General features: G+C 41.9%; 1 protein-coding gene and 1 pseudogene across 3 annotated transcripts in view; both read right to left on the bottom strand.

Moving 5' to 3' along the window:
* Positions 1–14,940, bottom strand: part of LOC103567365 (UDP-glucuronosyltransferase 1-6) — an 88,586-nt gene that overhangs the window by 30,627 nt on the left and 43,019 nt on the right. The window lies entirely within an intron of this gene.
* LOC139083268 (UDP-glucuronosyltransferase 1-6 pseudogene) lies at positions 3,292–4,399 on the bottom strand (annotated as a pseudogene).

Genomic DNA, 14,940 nt, shown 5'->3' with positions numbered 1-14,940 from the left:
ATTAGGGAAATGCAAATAAAAACGATGAGATATCACTTCATACCCATTAAGATAGCTGCAATAAAAAAAAATTTTCCATGGAAAATAATAAGCATTGGCAAATATGTGGAGAAAGTGGAACCCTCATACATCAGGGTGGGAGTATAAAATGATACAGTCTCTGTGGAAAATAGTTTGTCAGTTCCTCAGTAAATTAGACATAGAATTATCAGATGACCCGACAATTCCACGCCTGGGTACATTCCCCAAAGAACTGAAAGCAAGTGTTCAAACAAAAACTTGTACACAAATGCTGAGAGCAGCACTATTCACAATAGCAAAAGGTGGAAACCCAACGTCCATCAACTGATGAGTGGATAAATAAAATGTAGCCTGTTCATACGAGAGAATATTCTTTGCTCATAAAAAGGAATGAAGTACCGGTACATGCCACAATGTAGATGAACCTTGAAAACATTAAGCTAAGTAAAGAAGCCAGACATGAAAGTACACATATTATATGAGTCCATTTATATGAAATATCCAGACTAGGTAAATCCATAGGGATAGAAAGCAGATGCGTGGTTACCAGGGGCTGGGGGAGGGGAGGATAGAGAGTGACCTCTAATGGGTATGGGGTTTCTTTTGTGGGTGATTGAAAATGTTCTGAAACTGATTGTGGTGATAGTTTCATAAGTCTGAGTCTACTAAAAACCATTGAATTGTAACCTTTAAATGAATGAATTGTCTGTTATGTGAATTACATCTCAACAAAGTGGGTTTTATCAAAAAAAAAGAACTTTATCTCATTCTCCTAGAATTATCTAAATTATTGATCTAGCAAGTTTCTAGTTTTGCAGAGACTCATGTTGAATATTTTCTTTAACTCTGACTATTCTAGCATTTAGCCACTCCTTAGATACTTATTAACAGAAAGAGAGCTGTTAAATGTTCAGGATGTCTGTTAATCGCGAAGATAACCAGTCATAAAGATGGACACAGGGCATTGCAAGAGAAGCAAACCATTAAAGGGATGGTAGACGTTGGCCAAGTCAACAGCCCAATGCCTGTTAAGAATGACTTGGCATTTTGGGGTTTTATTTCCATGACTTGCCTAGAATGCAATTCTCAGCTCACAAATAAATGCTGAGATTGCAGCCGGAGGGAATATTGCTAGTCGAAACCCCTGTGGGGAGACAAGGTGAGCTCAGAAGGTGGGCAAAGGATCCTTGCTGCCCCCACACCACCCAGATGGGGGCCCTGCTGGTAGAGTCACTGATACTCACTTGCAATTTATTTAAATCAGCATTTCTCAGCTTCAACACTATCAAGGTTTGCAGCCAGATAATTCTTCCTCGAGAGAGGGTGACTGGGTATTTCTCAAGCTTTGTAGGATTTCTAACAGCATCCCTGGACTCTACTAGATTACCGTGTTAACCCACAATTGTGACACCAAAAACGTCTCTAGACATTGCCCCCCAAGGGACAAAATTGCTCCCTGTTTGAGAACCACTCTCTAGATGATTCTAGAACCAAGAGGAGAAGACTTGGGAACAAGAGAGCTAGTACTGAGGAACTGGAATCCAGTTTTCGGGTAAAAATGCTCCCCAAAGAATGTTGCAAGAAAACCCCCACGGTTTTTATCACCTCGCAGAGAGAAAGTTTCAGCCAGTATTGAGTTAAGGTCTAGGGAAGAGAGAGATGGGGTCACAGTCTCCGCTGACAGTCTACAGAGCACTTTCCCATGCTGCCCATTTGATCCTCAAACAACTCTGAGAGGGGTGAGCCAGATGTTGTCAGCCCCGTGGTCAGACAAGGAAGCTGAAGTCCAGGCTGCATGGCCAGGAGGAAACTGGCTGGACCCACTAAATTTTTGTGAGGAAGAGTCTCCCTGAGTTAACATCTGTGCCAATCTTCCTTGACTTTGTATGTGGGATACCACCACAGCATGGCTGATGAGTAGAGTAGGTCCTCGCCCGGTATCCAAACCCTCAAACCCAGGCCATCAAAGCAAAGTGAGTGGAACTTTAACCACTCAGCCACAGGACCAGCCCCTAAAATTAAGCATTTTTACATGAACAATTCAGTGGAATTTAGGATATTCACAATGTTGTGAAACCACCGCCTATATATGATGCAAGAACATTTCCACCAGGGCAAAGGACAGATTTTTTTCATAGTGTTGAATGATTTCATTATCTGAGGAAAAGAAGTTGATTTGGATCACTTTATAATTACAAATACAAGGAGATAATTACATTTGTACACAACGTTCCCTGTGGTGTCACATTGGGATGACAACTGAGATACAAATGTCAGTCAAGCACAGAGAAGGGTTCACAGTGCCCACAAAGTTCATTCACTGCCATCTGGTTTCTCAATAAGACCAAACAATTGTTTTTGCAAAAGTAGAATGTTTGGTCCAAGGTATCAAAAATAATATTATTTTCCTTCTTAAGTCAAATGTTTCCTATTACTCTTTTCCTTATTAACTTCTTGGTTAAATTTTCCTGACACACAGGTTTTCTATTCCTGCCCCATGCTCCCTGGAACCTGAGCACTTATGCTCATCCCCCAGCCCCCACCGCCTCTCAGAATGACTCCCAACTGTCCAAAGTGTCAACAAGAAATGGGCAGGTGTTCAAGGAGGGTGAGAAGGGTCTTTGGGACCTACTGAGGCTTTCTCTTTGAAGAAAAAAGCATTGAAAAAGGATTCTGGTGGGAAAGACACAGTGGTCTGAAGGCTTTTAACAGTGGAAATATTAGAACAAAAACAAAACAAAAAAAACCAAAGCTCTCAAGTGTTTATTTTCCAAAGTAGCTTTGGGTCCTCTTTCCCATGTGTCCGGAGGGTATCTGGAAACAATTTCCTTAGGTCAGAGGTCAACACACTTTTTCTGTAGAGTCAGACTATAAATACGTAGGCTCAGTAGGCCACAAACATCTCTGTGACCTATTCCTTGTTGTTATTGTTTCTCACATCCCCACGTGTTTAAAACACGTGGACACTATCCTTACCTCTGGGCCTATAACAATAGCTCTCTGGGCAGATTTGGTCCACCAGCTGTCATTTGCTGATCCCTGGTTTAGGGCCCATGGAAAATGCAGGGCACAGATGTGGGAGAAGGATTTTGATATGGACTGTCCTCTTAGTTCTGCATCCTCTTGGTCAAAACTTCACCTGTTTTCTCAAAAGATACTGTAGGATTTGGACTGGAAGCTTCTAAGATTCCTTCTATGATTCTGTGACTGTCCCCAGATTACCTAGCTAAAGCCATCTCCTGCTGTTGATGTCACGAACCCTGTCTCCATTCAAAACCTCAACCTCATCAAAACCTCTGCCTCAGATCTCCTACATACCCCTTAATCTGAGCTTGGCATCCTCTTCTTGCTGCTGGTTCTTCAGATCGCCATCCCAGTTGATAGCTCGAGGAGCCAAATGACAGGGAAGACCGAGTGTGAAAGAATGATGTCTGCCCACAAACAACAGGGGCAATCCAAAAGAAATAAACCACCCCCCTGAGATAGGATTCTATCCTTCTTGCAGTTGACCCCTCCAATGAAGACCATGCTGGGCATGACTGGTCTTGGATACTCAAACGCAAAGTCGTATCTTAACAACCAAATAGAGCCCTTCTGATATAAGGCGGGTAAGTGCACATCTCTCTTGAGGATATGAGATGCAAGTTCTTCATACTTTGAATACAGACAGTAAAATAGGAGTTTCTCCAAGTAACTAACGAGGAAGTTGGCCACACGTTGGGGGAAAGTCATCCTGTCTGAGAACTGGGTATAGCACCTGGGAGTGTAGGACACTGGGTTTGGGCTTCTGGTGAATGCATACTCCAGGGAACATGGGAAACCCCTGAAGAGGTACACAGAGGGCAGGCCCAGGTACTCAGCCAGGATCACCCCACAGGGTAAGGCCGGGTCTGTGAAAAGGGCATCGAACTTGCTCTCCCTGAGGAAACTCAGGGTCTCAGAGTGGTTCAGGAGGCTCTGGCAGTTGAAGAAGCACAGCTCCATAACCACCATGGTATTCCTGTACTCAGTCTGAACAGCATCCAGGAGCCATCTCTTAACAAAGTGATTGTCGCCAAATGAACAGAAACGGCTCACCATTTCTTCCTCGTCGTAGGGCACTGGATAGATTCTTCTTGTGTAGTATTTGGATTCTTTCACAAGAAGACTGACTTCCGGCACCAGCACCACGATGTCATGCCCCTTCTCACTGAGAGGCTCAATTATGTCCTTCATACTGAGCCAGTGGCTTCCATCCTGAGGGACTACCAGCAGCTTGTCACCTACAACCATGCCCCACAGCAATAAGAAGAAAACCCCTGCAGAAACTCTCCAAAATGCACAGAGAAGGCAGGCCATGCTGGAGGGAGTGCAGGTAGCAACAAGAATGACTACTGACACTCCCTTAACTGCAAAGCTCCTGCCTATATTCTCTAAACAAAATAAACAATGTTCTCGACACGCCCCGCCTTCCTTCCTTGCTCTGAATATTGCCCAGTGATATGAAAGAACCTAAATTAATGTTTAACCATTTCTAATCACACAATTAACTTGAACTAACACGGGCAGGGTAGAGTCCTCCTGAGGGCTGTGAGGGAGAATCAGTTTCGGCCCCTCTCCTAGCTCCTGATGGTTAGCGGGCCATCTTTGGCTTTACTTGGCATTAGAAGCATCACTCCTCTCTGCTTTCATGTTCCCCTTCTCTCTGTGTGTGTCTGTGCCCAAATTTCCCCTTTTTATAAGGACATCAGCCATATTGGATTAGGGCCCATCCTCACAAAGATCTCATCTTAAAGTAGCTAACACTGTATTTAATCTTTTGGGGAATCTCCCTACTCTTTTTATAGTGGTCACATCAATTTGCATTCCCATCAGCAGTGCACAAGGGTTCTCTTTTCCTCACATCCTCACCAACACTTATAATCTCTTGTCCTTTGGATGATAGCCACCCTAACAGGTGTGCAGTGATATCTCATTGTGGTGTTGATTTGCATTTTCCTGATGATTATGATGCTAAGCATCTTTTCATGTACCTGTTGGCCATTTGTAAGGCCAGTAATATTCTGAGACCAAATCCAGACAAAAGCTTCATAAGAAAATAAAACTACACACCAATATCTCTTATGAATATACATGAATATACAATAAAATACTATCCAACCAAATCCAGTAACAAGTAAAAAGAATTATACACCATGATCAAGTAGGATTATCACAGAAATACAAGGTTAGTTTAAACCTGAAAATTAATTAATGTGATATAACATATCATTAGAGTAAAAGACAAAAACCACACATTCATTTCAATAGACACAGAAAAATCATTTGATAAAATCCAACCCCCTGTATGATAAGAACACTCAACAAACCAGGAAGAGAAGGGCATTTCCTCAATCTAGTAATCTGGGCATCTATTAAAAATCTGTTGACACTTAATGGTGAAAGACTGAATACTTTCCCTTTAAGATCAGGAACAGGAAAAGGGTGTCCCCTCTTCTCACCTCTATTCAAGATGTTCTGGAGCTTCTGGCCAGGAAAATTAGGCAAGAAAAAGAGATAGAAGTCATTCAGATTGGATAGGAAGAAGTAAAGCTATCTATATTTGCAGATGACAAGATCTTGCATACATAATATCTTAAGAAAGCCACTAAAAACAAATTAGAACAAATACCAGTCCAGCAAGGTTGAAGAGTTGCAGGGTACAAAATCAATATACAAAAATCAATTGTATTTCTAGAATTTAGAGTTCAGAAAAGAACTCTCAAATTTATGGTCAAATGGTTTTTTCCTCAAGGGTCCCAAGACAATTCATAGAGGAAAGAAATCTTTTCAACAAATGCTACTGGGACAAAGTGGATATGCATATGCCATACAATGAAGTTGGACCCTTACCTCACACCATACACAAAAATTAACTCAAAATGGACCATAGACATCAATATAAGAGCCCAAACCATAAATATTACAAGAAAACAGGCAGAAGTCTTCTTGACCTTGGATTGGGTGATAGTTTTTTAAATATAACATCAAAAGCATAAGCAACAACAAAAAAATGAATAAACTGTACTCAATCAAAATTTAAAACTTTTGTGCTACAAAGATGCCATCAAGAAAGAGAAAAGAAAATTCACAGAATAGGAGAAAAACCATATAGCACATATCTGATAAAGTACTTGTGTCTAAAATAGATAAAGAACTCTTACAACTCAAAAGAAAAAAATACATAGCCCAATTTAAAGCCTGCACAAAGGATTTAAACAGATATTTCCCCAAAGATATAGAAAGGCCAAGAAGCACATGAACAGATGCTCAACATAATAGTCATTAGGGAAATGCAAATAAAAACAATGAGATATCACTTCATACATATAATATTAAAACTGTCAAACATCAATGACGAAGAAAAAATATTAAGGGCACCAAGCAGAAGAAAATAACCTACAAAGGAAGCCCTAAGGCTTTCAGTGGATTTCTCAGCAGAAACCTTACAGGCTAGGAGAGTGGAATGATATATTCAAAATACTGAAAGACAAAAACTTTCAGCCAAGAATACACTATCCTACAAAATTACCCTTAAGATATGATGGATAAATAAAAGCTTTCCCAGATAAACAAAAGCTGAACAAGTTCAAGGCCACTGGACCTACCTTACAGGAAATGATGAAGGAAGCCCTCCTACCTGAAATAAAAAGGCAAAGGTTTAGAAAACTTTGAGCAAGGAGAAAAATAGACAGGTAAAATCAGAAAACTCCAGCTGTCTATCAGAATAGGCTAGCAAACACTTATTAATAACATGAAAAATAAAGGGAAGGAAAGCATCAAAAATAACTATAAACACTTCAATTTAGTCACAAAGTCACACCACAATAAAGAATAATTTGTGACAACAATAACTTAGAAGGGAAAGAGGAATGGGATGGAAACAGGTTAGGCTAATGGATATAAGGGGTTATCAGAAAATGGACTATCTCTTCTATGAGATCTTTTATGCAAACCTCATGGTAACCACTAAACAAAAAAATCAGAGCAGAGCCACAAATCATAAATAAAGAGAAAACTATCACAGAAAACAACCAAACTGAGATGGCAATCAGAAATACAAGGGAAAAGAAACAAAGGAAATATAGAACAACCAGAAAACAAGAGATAAAATGACAGCATTAAGCCCTCATATATCAGTAATCACTCTAAGTGTAAATACCTTGAATTCTCCAATCAAAATACACAGAGTAGCTGGATGGATTAAAAAGCAAGACCCAACAATATGCTGCCTCCAGGAAACACATCTCACTCTAAAGACAAACACAGGCTCAGAGTGAAGGGATGGAAGATGATACTCCAAGCAAACGGCTAGCAAGAGAAAGCATGTGTTGCCATACTTGTATCAGATAAAGCAGACTTCAAGATAAAACAGGCAATGAGAGACATAGAAGGGCAGTATATAATGATAAAAGGGACATTCCACCAAGAGGACATAATGACTTATGAATATATGTGAGGCCAGCATTACCCTGATATCAAAATCAGACAAAGACAACAAAAAAAAGGAAAATTACTGGCTAATACCGCTGATGGGCATAGATGCAAAGATACTCAAACTACTAACAAATTGAATATAGCAATACATTAAAAGAATCATACACCATGATCAAGTAGGATTTATTCCAGGGATGCAGGGATGGTTCAACATTTGCAAATCCATCAATATGATACAGCACATTAACAAAATGAGGAATAAAAATCACATGATGGTCTCAACAGATGCAGAGAAAGCATTTGACAAGATCCAACACTGAGTAAAATGGGTATAGAAGGAAAGTACCTCAACATAATAAAGGCCATATATGACAATCTCACAGTCAACATCATACTTAACAGTGAAAAACTGAAAGTCATCCCTCTGAGAACAGGAACTAGACAAGGGTGCCCACTCTCACCACTATTCAACATACTACTGGAGGTTTTGGCCAGAGCAATTAGGCAAGAAAAAGAAAGGAAAGGTATCCAAATTGGAAAGGAAGAAGTCAAACTCTTGCTGTTTGCTGATCATGTGATTCTATATATAGAAAACCATAAGGAATCCACCAGGAAACTATTAGAAATAATCAACAACTACAGCAAAGTTGCAGGGTACAAAATCAACTTACAAAAATCAGTTGCATTTCTATACACTAATAAGGAACTACCAGAAAGAGAAGTCAAGAATACAATCCCATTTACAATTGCAACAAAAAGAATAAAATATCTACAAATAAATTTAACCAAGGAAGTGAAAGACCTGTACACTGAAAACTATAAGACATTACTGAAAGAAATCACAGACATAAAGAAATGGAAAGATATTCCACGCCCATGGATTCAAAGAATAACAGTTAAAATACCCATATTACTTAGACAATCTACAGTGTCAATGCAATCTCAATCAGAATCCCAATGACATTCTTCACGGATATATAACAAAGAATTCTACAATTTACATAGAACCACAAAAGATCCCAAATAGCCAAAGCAATCCTGAGAAAAATGAACAAAAGCTGGAGGCATCACAATCCCTGACTTCAAAACATACTACAAAGCTATAGTAATCAAAACAGCATGGTACTGGTACAAAAACAGACATACAGACCAATGGAACAGAATTGAAAGCTCAGAAATAAAAACACACATCTGTGGACAGCTAATCTTCAACAAAGGAGCCAAGAACATACAATGGAGAAAGGAAAGTCTCTTCAATAAATAGTGTTAGGAAAACTGGACATCCACATGTAAAAGAATGAAAGTAGACCATTATCTTAAAACATATACAAAAGTTAACTCAGGATGGATTGAAGATGTGAAGGTAAAACATGAAACCATAAAACTCCTAGAAGAAAACATACACAGTACACTCTTGGACATCAGTCTTAGCAGTATCTTTCAAATACCGTGTCTACTCAGGCAAGGGAAACAAAAGAAAAAATAAACAAATGGGACTACATCAGGCTAACAAGCTTCTACAAGGCAAAGGCAACCATGAACAAAATGAAAAGACAACCCATCAACTGGGAGAAAATACTTGTAAATCACATATCCAACAAGGGATTAATTTCCAAAATATATAAAGAACCCATATAACTCAACAACAAAAAACAAACAACCCAATTAAAAAATGAGCAGATTGGGGCTGGCCTCATGGCCTAGTGGTTAAGTTCGCATGCTTTGCTGCAGTGGCCCAGGGTTTCACTGGTTCGGATCCTGGGCGTGGACATGGTACCACTCATCAGACCATGCTGAGGCAGCATCCCACATGCCACAACTAGAAAGACCCACAACTAAAATATGCAACTATGTACTGGGGGGATTTGGGGAGAAAAAGCAGGGGAAAAAAATGGGCAGAGGATATGAACAGACATTTTTCCAAAGAAGATACACAGATAGCCAACAGGCTCATGAAAAGATGTTCAACATCACTAATTGTTAGGGAAATGCAAATCAAAACTACAATGAGATATCACCTTACATCTGTCAGAATTTCTATAATTAACAAGACAAAAAATAACCAGTGTTGGAGAGGATATGGAGAAAACAGAACTCTCATCCACTGCTGGTGGGAATGCAAACTGGTACAGCCACTATGGAAAACAGCATGGAGATTTCTCAAAAAATTAAAAATGGAAATACCATAAAATCCACTTGTCCCACTCCCGGTATTTATCCAAAGAACATGATATCAACAATTTAAAGAGATTTATGCACCCCTATGTTCACTGCAGCATTATTCACAACACTTAAGACATGGAAGCACCCATAGTGCCCATCGACTGAGGATTGGATAAAGAAGATGTGGTATATATACAATGGAACACTACTTAGCTACAGAAAAGATCATAAAATCATGCCATTTGCAACAACATGGATGTACCTTGAGGGTATGATGTTAAACAAAATAAGCCAGACAGCGAAAGACAAAAATATGATTTCTATTCATATGTGGAGGATAAACAAACACATGGATAAGGAGAACAGATTAGTGGTTACCAGAGGGCCAGCGGGTCAGGTGGAGGACAAAAGGGGTAAAGGGGTACATATGTATGGTGACAGATAAAAACTAGACTATTGGGAGTGAGCACCATGCAGACTATACAGACACTGATATACAATAATGTACAACTGATATTAAACAATGTTGTAAACCAATATGACCTCAATAAAATAACTGAAAATAAAATGTTCTGGATGTCTTGTAATCTCCAAAGATAACCAGTCATAAAACATAAACATAGTGTGTTGAAAGAGAAGCAAACCATTGAAGGCATTGCAGACATTGGTCTAAGTCATGTATTTTAAGAAATGCCTGTTAAGAACGACTTGGAATTTTGGGGTTTTGATCCCCTGACTTGCCTAGAATGCAATCCTCAGCTCAGAAATAAATGCTGAGATTGCAGTCAGAGTGAGTATTGTTAGTAGAAACCCCTGTCGGGAGACAAGGTGAGCTCAGAGGGTGGGCAAAGGCTCTTTGATGCTCCCACATCTCCCAGCTGGGGGCACTGTTGGGTAGACACCGTTGATACACAGTTGGAATCTATTTAGATCACTGTTTCTCAACTTCAACAATATCGACATCAGGGGCCAGATAATTCTTTGGTGGGAGTGGGTGGGTGGGTATTTCTCACGCTTTGTAGAACTCTGAACAGCATCCCTGGACTCTATCTACTGGATGACAGTGTCATTCCCCAATTGTGATACCAAAGATATCTCCAGACATTGTACCCCAGGGGGCAAACAGCCCTGGTTTCAGAACCATTCTCTAGATGATTCCAGAACAGAGGAGGAAAAAATGTGAGAACAGAAGACCTAGGACTAAGAAATTAGAATCCAGTTTTCTGGGAATGCACCCAAAAGAGTGTTGCAAGAAAACCACGTTGTCTTTATCACCTCGCAGAGAGAAAGTTTCACCCTGTATTGGGCTAAGGTCCAGGGAAGAAAGAGATAGGGCCACAGTCTCCTCTGACAGTCTAGCACTTTCTCCTGCTGCCCATTTGATCCTCAAACAACCCTGGGAGGGGTGAGCCAGAGGTTGTTGGCCCCGTGGTCAGATGAAGAGGCTGCAGTCCAGGCTGCATGGCCAGGAGGAGGCTGGTTGGACAGGCTGACTCATTATTCAGCTTGCTCTCTTCTCTTGCTGAGGCTGTGTCTTTCCAGGTGGTATAATGGGATAAAAGTGTGTCTGGAAACAGGCAACCTTGGGGTGGGAGGGTGACAAGGGAGTGAGTTCTTATCCTGCCCCTGCTCCTGGCTGCAGCCTGTGGCCTTAGGCAGCTCACTCAGTTTGCCTAGAAGCATCAGTTTGCTCCTTTATGTGAGAGAGTGGGACTACCTCCTGTCTGAGGGTCTCCATCCTGTTACTCCAGCCCGAAGCAGCCCTGTGCATCTGTGTTGCATTCACAGTTTTCCAAGTTCTCCCCTGAACTGGATCTTACCTGCCCACCACCACTTCCGGAGTGTTCCCATTGCAAAGATGGAGAAAGGAACACTCAGGAGTGAGCCACCTGCCTCAGCCACACAGCTGGGTTCCAATCCCTGTCTTGTAGCTCTTACTCTGCTAGTGTAATGGGGACAAGCGAGGGATCCCTGGGGGCAGCAGGGGAGCGAAAGCTGGCCCTTCCGTGACTAAGCTCAGGCACAGGTGAGGTCTGCTTCACTCCCTCCCACAGAGGAGCCTGGGGAGAGAGGATATCCAGGTCCAGGAGCCCGACCTCTGGCTAGGATGTGCTTACAAGGCCTGTGTGCCCGTATAGGGAGAGTAGAAACCTCTCCTCAAACCTGTGAGCAGTTCTTTGCACTGCAAGCGGAAGAGACAACATTTACCTCTGAATTCCTTTCTTCTAAGAAAAGCCCTCCTACAGCCCATCTGATAATGAAATGTAAAGCAAAACTCTCTTCTAAAAATATTCATCTTGAGCCTCCCAAGAGGAAAAGATATTAGCCATGGGACAGATAGGTCTTAACTAAGGAGCAAGAAGGACAATGGAGAGAGTGTTCTAGCAGCTGGCCTGGATTGGAGCCACCACGGACAGAGAGAAAAGCACCTGGGACAATGTGACACAAGCAGAACTGCCTTGGGGGCAGGTGACAAGGTGCACAGGGCTGGAGAAGACGCCCTGGGCTGGAGAGGAGCCGGGATAAGCGGCTTCAGAACATCTGGGTCTGCCCCACGGCCCAGCCCCTGAAGGTCTCCCAGTGGGAACCACCAGCCATGTGGCCGAGGGGCTGCTCCAAGGGCATCTTGGGCAGAAACAACAGAAGAGCCCTGTGAGCAGGTTGAGTGCCTCCTTGGGCAGAGGAGGTGGGAGGAGCAGTGGGCAGAGTCACACCAACGTGGGCAGAGGTGGGAAGTAATCTGGTTTACTCTCCCCCATGGGTGAGGCTGGGAGCCCACAGGTCCCCAGAGAACGGGCTCACTTTCCTGGACCCCAAGTCTTAGCAAGATGCAGGGAATGTTCACCAGCCCTGGTTTTCCAAAGACTTTGCACATTTTTAAAAGAAATATTTGAGTGTTTGTTTTAAGTTAGGGCAACGGTTACCCATAAAACATTCTTGCTGATTTCATTCACAAAATTGAATTTCAATGTTTATTAATTTGAATGCTTTGGATTATTTATGAAGTTAAATGTCTTTTCAAACTTTTATTGTCCATTCGTGTTGTGTTTTGTTTATCTTTTTCCTGATCATGTTACTTGCCTACCAAGGAGTGGGGTTTACATTTTAACTATAAATCATGCTTCCATTTTTTCTGATCTCTGATACATCTTCTTTTTTTAAATAAGTTATTGAGATAAGCTGACATAACAAATAATGTGAAGAATTCAGTGGTATTTAGGACATTCACAATGTTTGTACAATCAGCACTTTTCTATGATTCCAGAACATTTTCATAACTCCAGTGTGCAGATTTTTCTCACAGTGTTGAAACAGTTTGGTTACCTGACCAAAGAAACTTGATTTTGATCGCTTTATAATTACAAATACAAGGGGATAATTACATATGGTACAGAATGTTCCCTGTGGTGTCACCTTGGGATGACAACTGAGATACAAATGTCAGTCAAGCACAGAGGAAGGTTCACAGTGCCCACAAGTTTCATACACTGCCATCTGGTTTCTCAATAGGACTAAACACAACTCTTTTCACAAAAATATAACAGTTGGTCCAAGGTACCAAAAATGATGCTTTTCTTTCTTATGACAAATATTTCTTATTATGCTTTTGCTTATTAACTTCTTGGTTAAATTTTCCTGACATACAGGTTTTCTACTCCTGCCCCGTGCTCCCTGGAACCAGTCCACTTATGCTCAGCCCCCAGCCCCCACTGCCTCTCAGAATGACTCCAACTGTCCAAAGTGTCAACAAGAAATGGGCAGGTGTTCAAGGAGGGTGGGAAGGGTCTTTGGGACCTACTGAGGCTTCCTCTCTCAAGAAAAAAGCATTGAACAACAGGATTCTGGTGTGAAAGACACAGTGGTCTGAAGCCCTTCAACAGTGGAAATGTTAAAACAAAAAAACCCAAAGCTCACAAGTTTCCATTTTCCATGTAGCTCTGTGCCCTCTGCCCCACGTGTCAGGAGGGCATCTAGAAACACCTGCCTTAGTCAGAGGTCAACACACTTTTTCTGCAAAGGGTCAGAGAGGAAATATGTAGGCTCAGCAGGCCATACACCTCTCTGTCACCTATTCTTTGTTCTTGCTGTTTTTCACATCCCTTTAAGAATCTGAACACCATCCTTAGCTCTGGGCCATGTAACATCAGGCCTGTGGGAAGATTTGGTCCACCACCTGTCATTTGCTGACCCCTGCTTTAGGGTGCAGGGAAAATGTCTGGCTCAGACAAGAGGAAAGGGTTTTGACCTGGACTATCCTCTTAGCTCTGCATCCTCTTGGTCAAGCCTTCAACTCTTCTCTCGATGCACACTGTAAGATCTGGACTGGAAACTTCTCAGGCTCCTTCTATGATTCTGTCACTGTCCCCAGAGTATCTAGCTAAAGCCATCTCCTGCTATTGGTGGCATGAGCCATGTCTTCATTCAAAACCTCAACATCATTCAAAACCTCTGCCTCAGATCTCCTACATGCCAGTATTCCAAGCCTGGCATCCCCTTTTCGATGCTGGTTATTCCAACAGCCATCCCAGGTGAGAGTCGGCTCAAGGAGACAAATGACAGGGAAGACAGAGCATGTAAGAACAATGTCAGCCCACAAAGAACAGGGGCAATCCAAAAGAAATAAACCACCCACCTGAGACAGGACTCCATCCTTGTTGCAGTTGACCCCTCCAATAAAGACCATGTTGGGCATGACTGGTTTTGGATACTCAAACACAAAGTCATATCTTAACAGCCAACTAGAACCCTTCTGATATAAGGCGGGTAAGTGCTCATCTCTCTTGAGGACATTCATGTGAGGTCTTCATACTTTGAATACAGACAGTAAAATAGGAGTTTCTCCAAGTAACTAACAAGGAAGTTGACCACACATTGGGCGAGAATCATCTGGTCTGAGAACTGAGTGTAGCACCTTGGAGGTAGGACACGGGGTTTGAGCTTCTGGTGAACTAGCACTCCAGGGAACATGGGAAGCCCCTGAAGAGGTACACAGAGGGCAGGCCCAGGTAGTCAGCCAGGATCACCCCACAGGGTAAGGCCGGGTCTGTGAAAAGGGCATCGAACTTGCTCTCCCTGAGGAAACTCAGGGTCTCAGAGTCATTCAGCAGGCTCTGGCAGTTGGTGAAGTACGTGTGGATAACAATCATGGTATTCCTGTACTCAGTCTGAGCAGCATTCAGGAGCCATCTCTCAGCAAAGTGATTCTTTCCAAAAGAGCGGTAACGGCTCACCATCTCTTCCTCATAGTAGGGCACTAGATAGATTCTTCTCGTGTAGTATTCAGATTCTTTCAGAAGCAAA

Source organism: Equus przewalskii, chromosome 5 (assembly GCF_037783145.1).
Source record: "Equus przewalskii isolate Varuska chromosome 5, EquPr2, whole genome shotgun sequence".
NCBI classification, from domain to species: Eukaryota; Metazoa; Chordata; class Mammalia; order Perissodactyla; family Equidae; genus Equus; species Equus przewalskii.
Note: the sequence above shows the minus strand (reverse complement) of the source record. Positions and strands in the feature narration are given on the sequence as shown.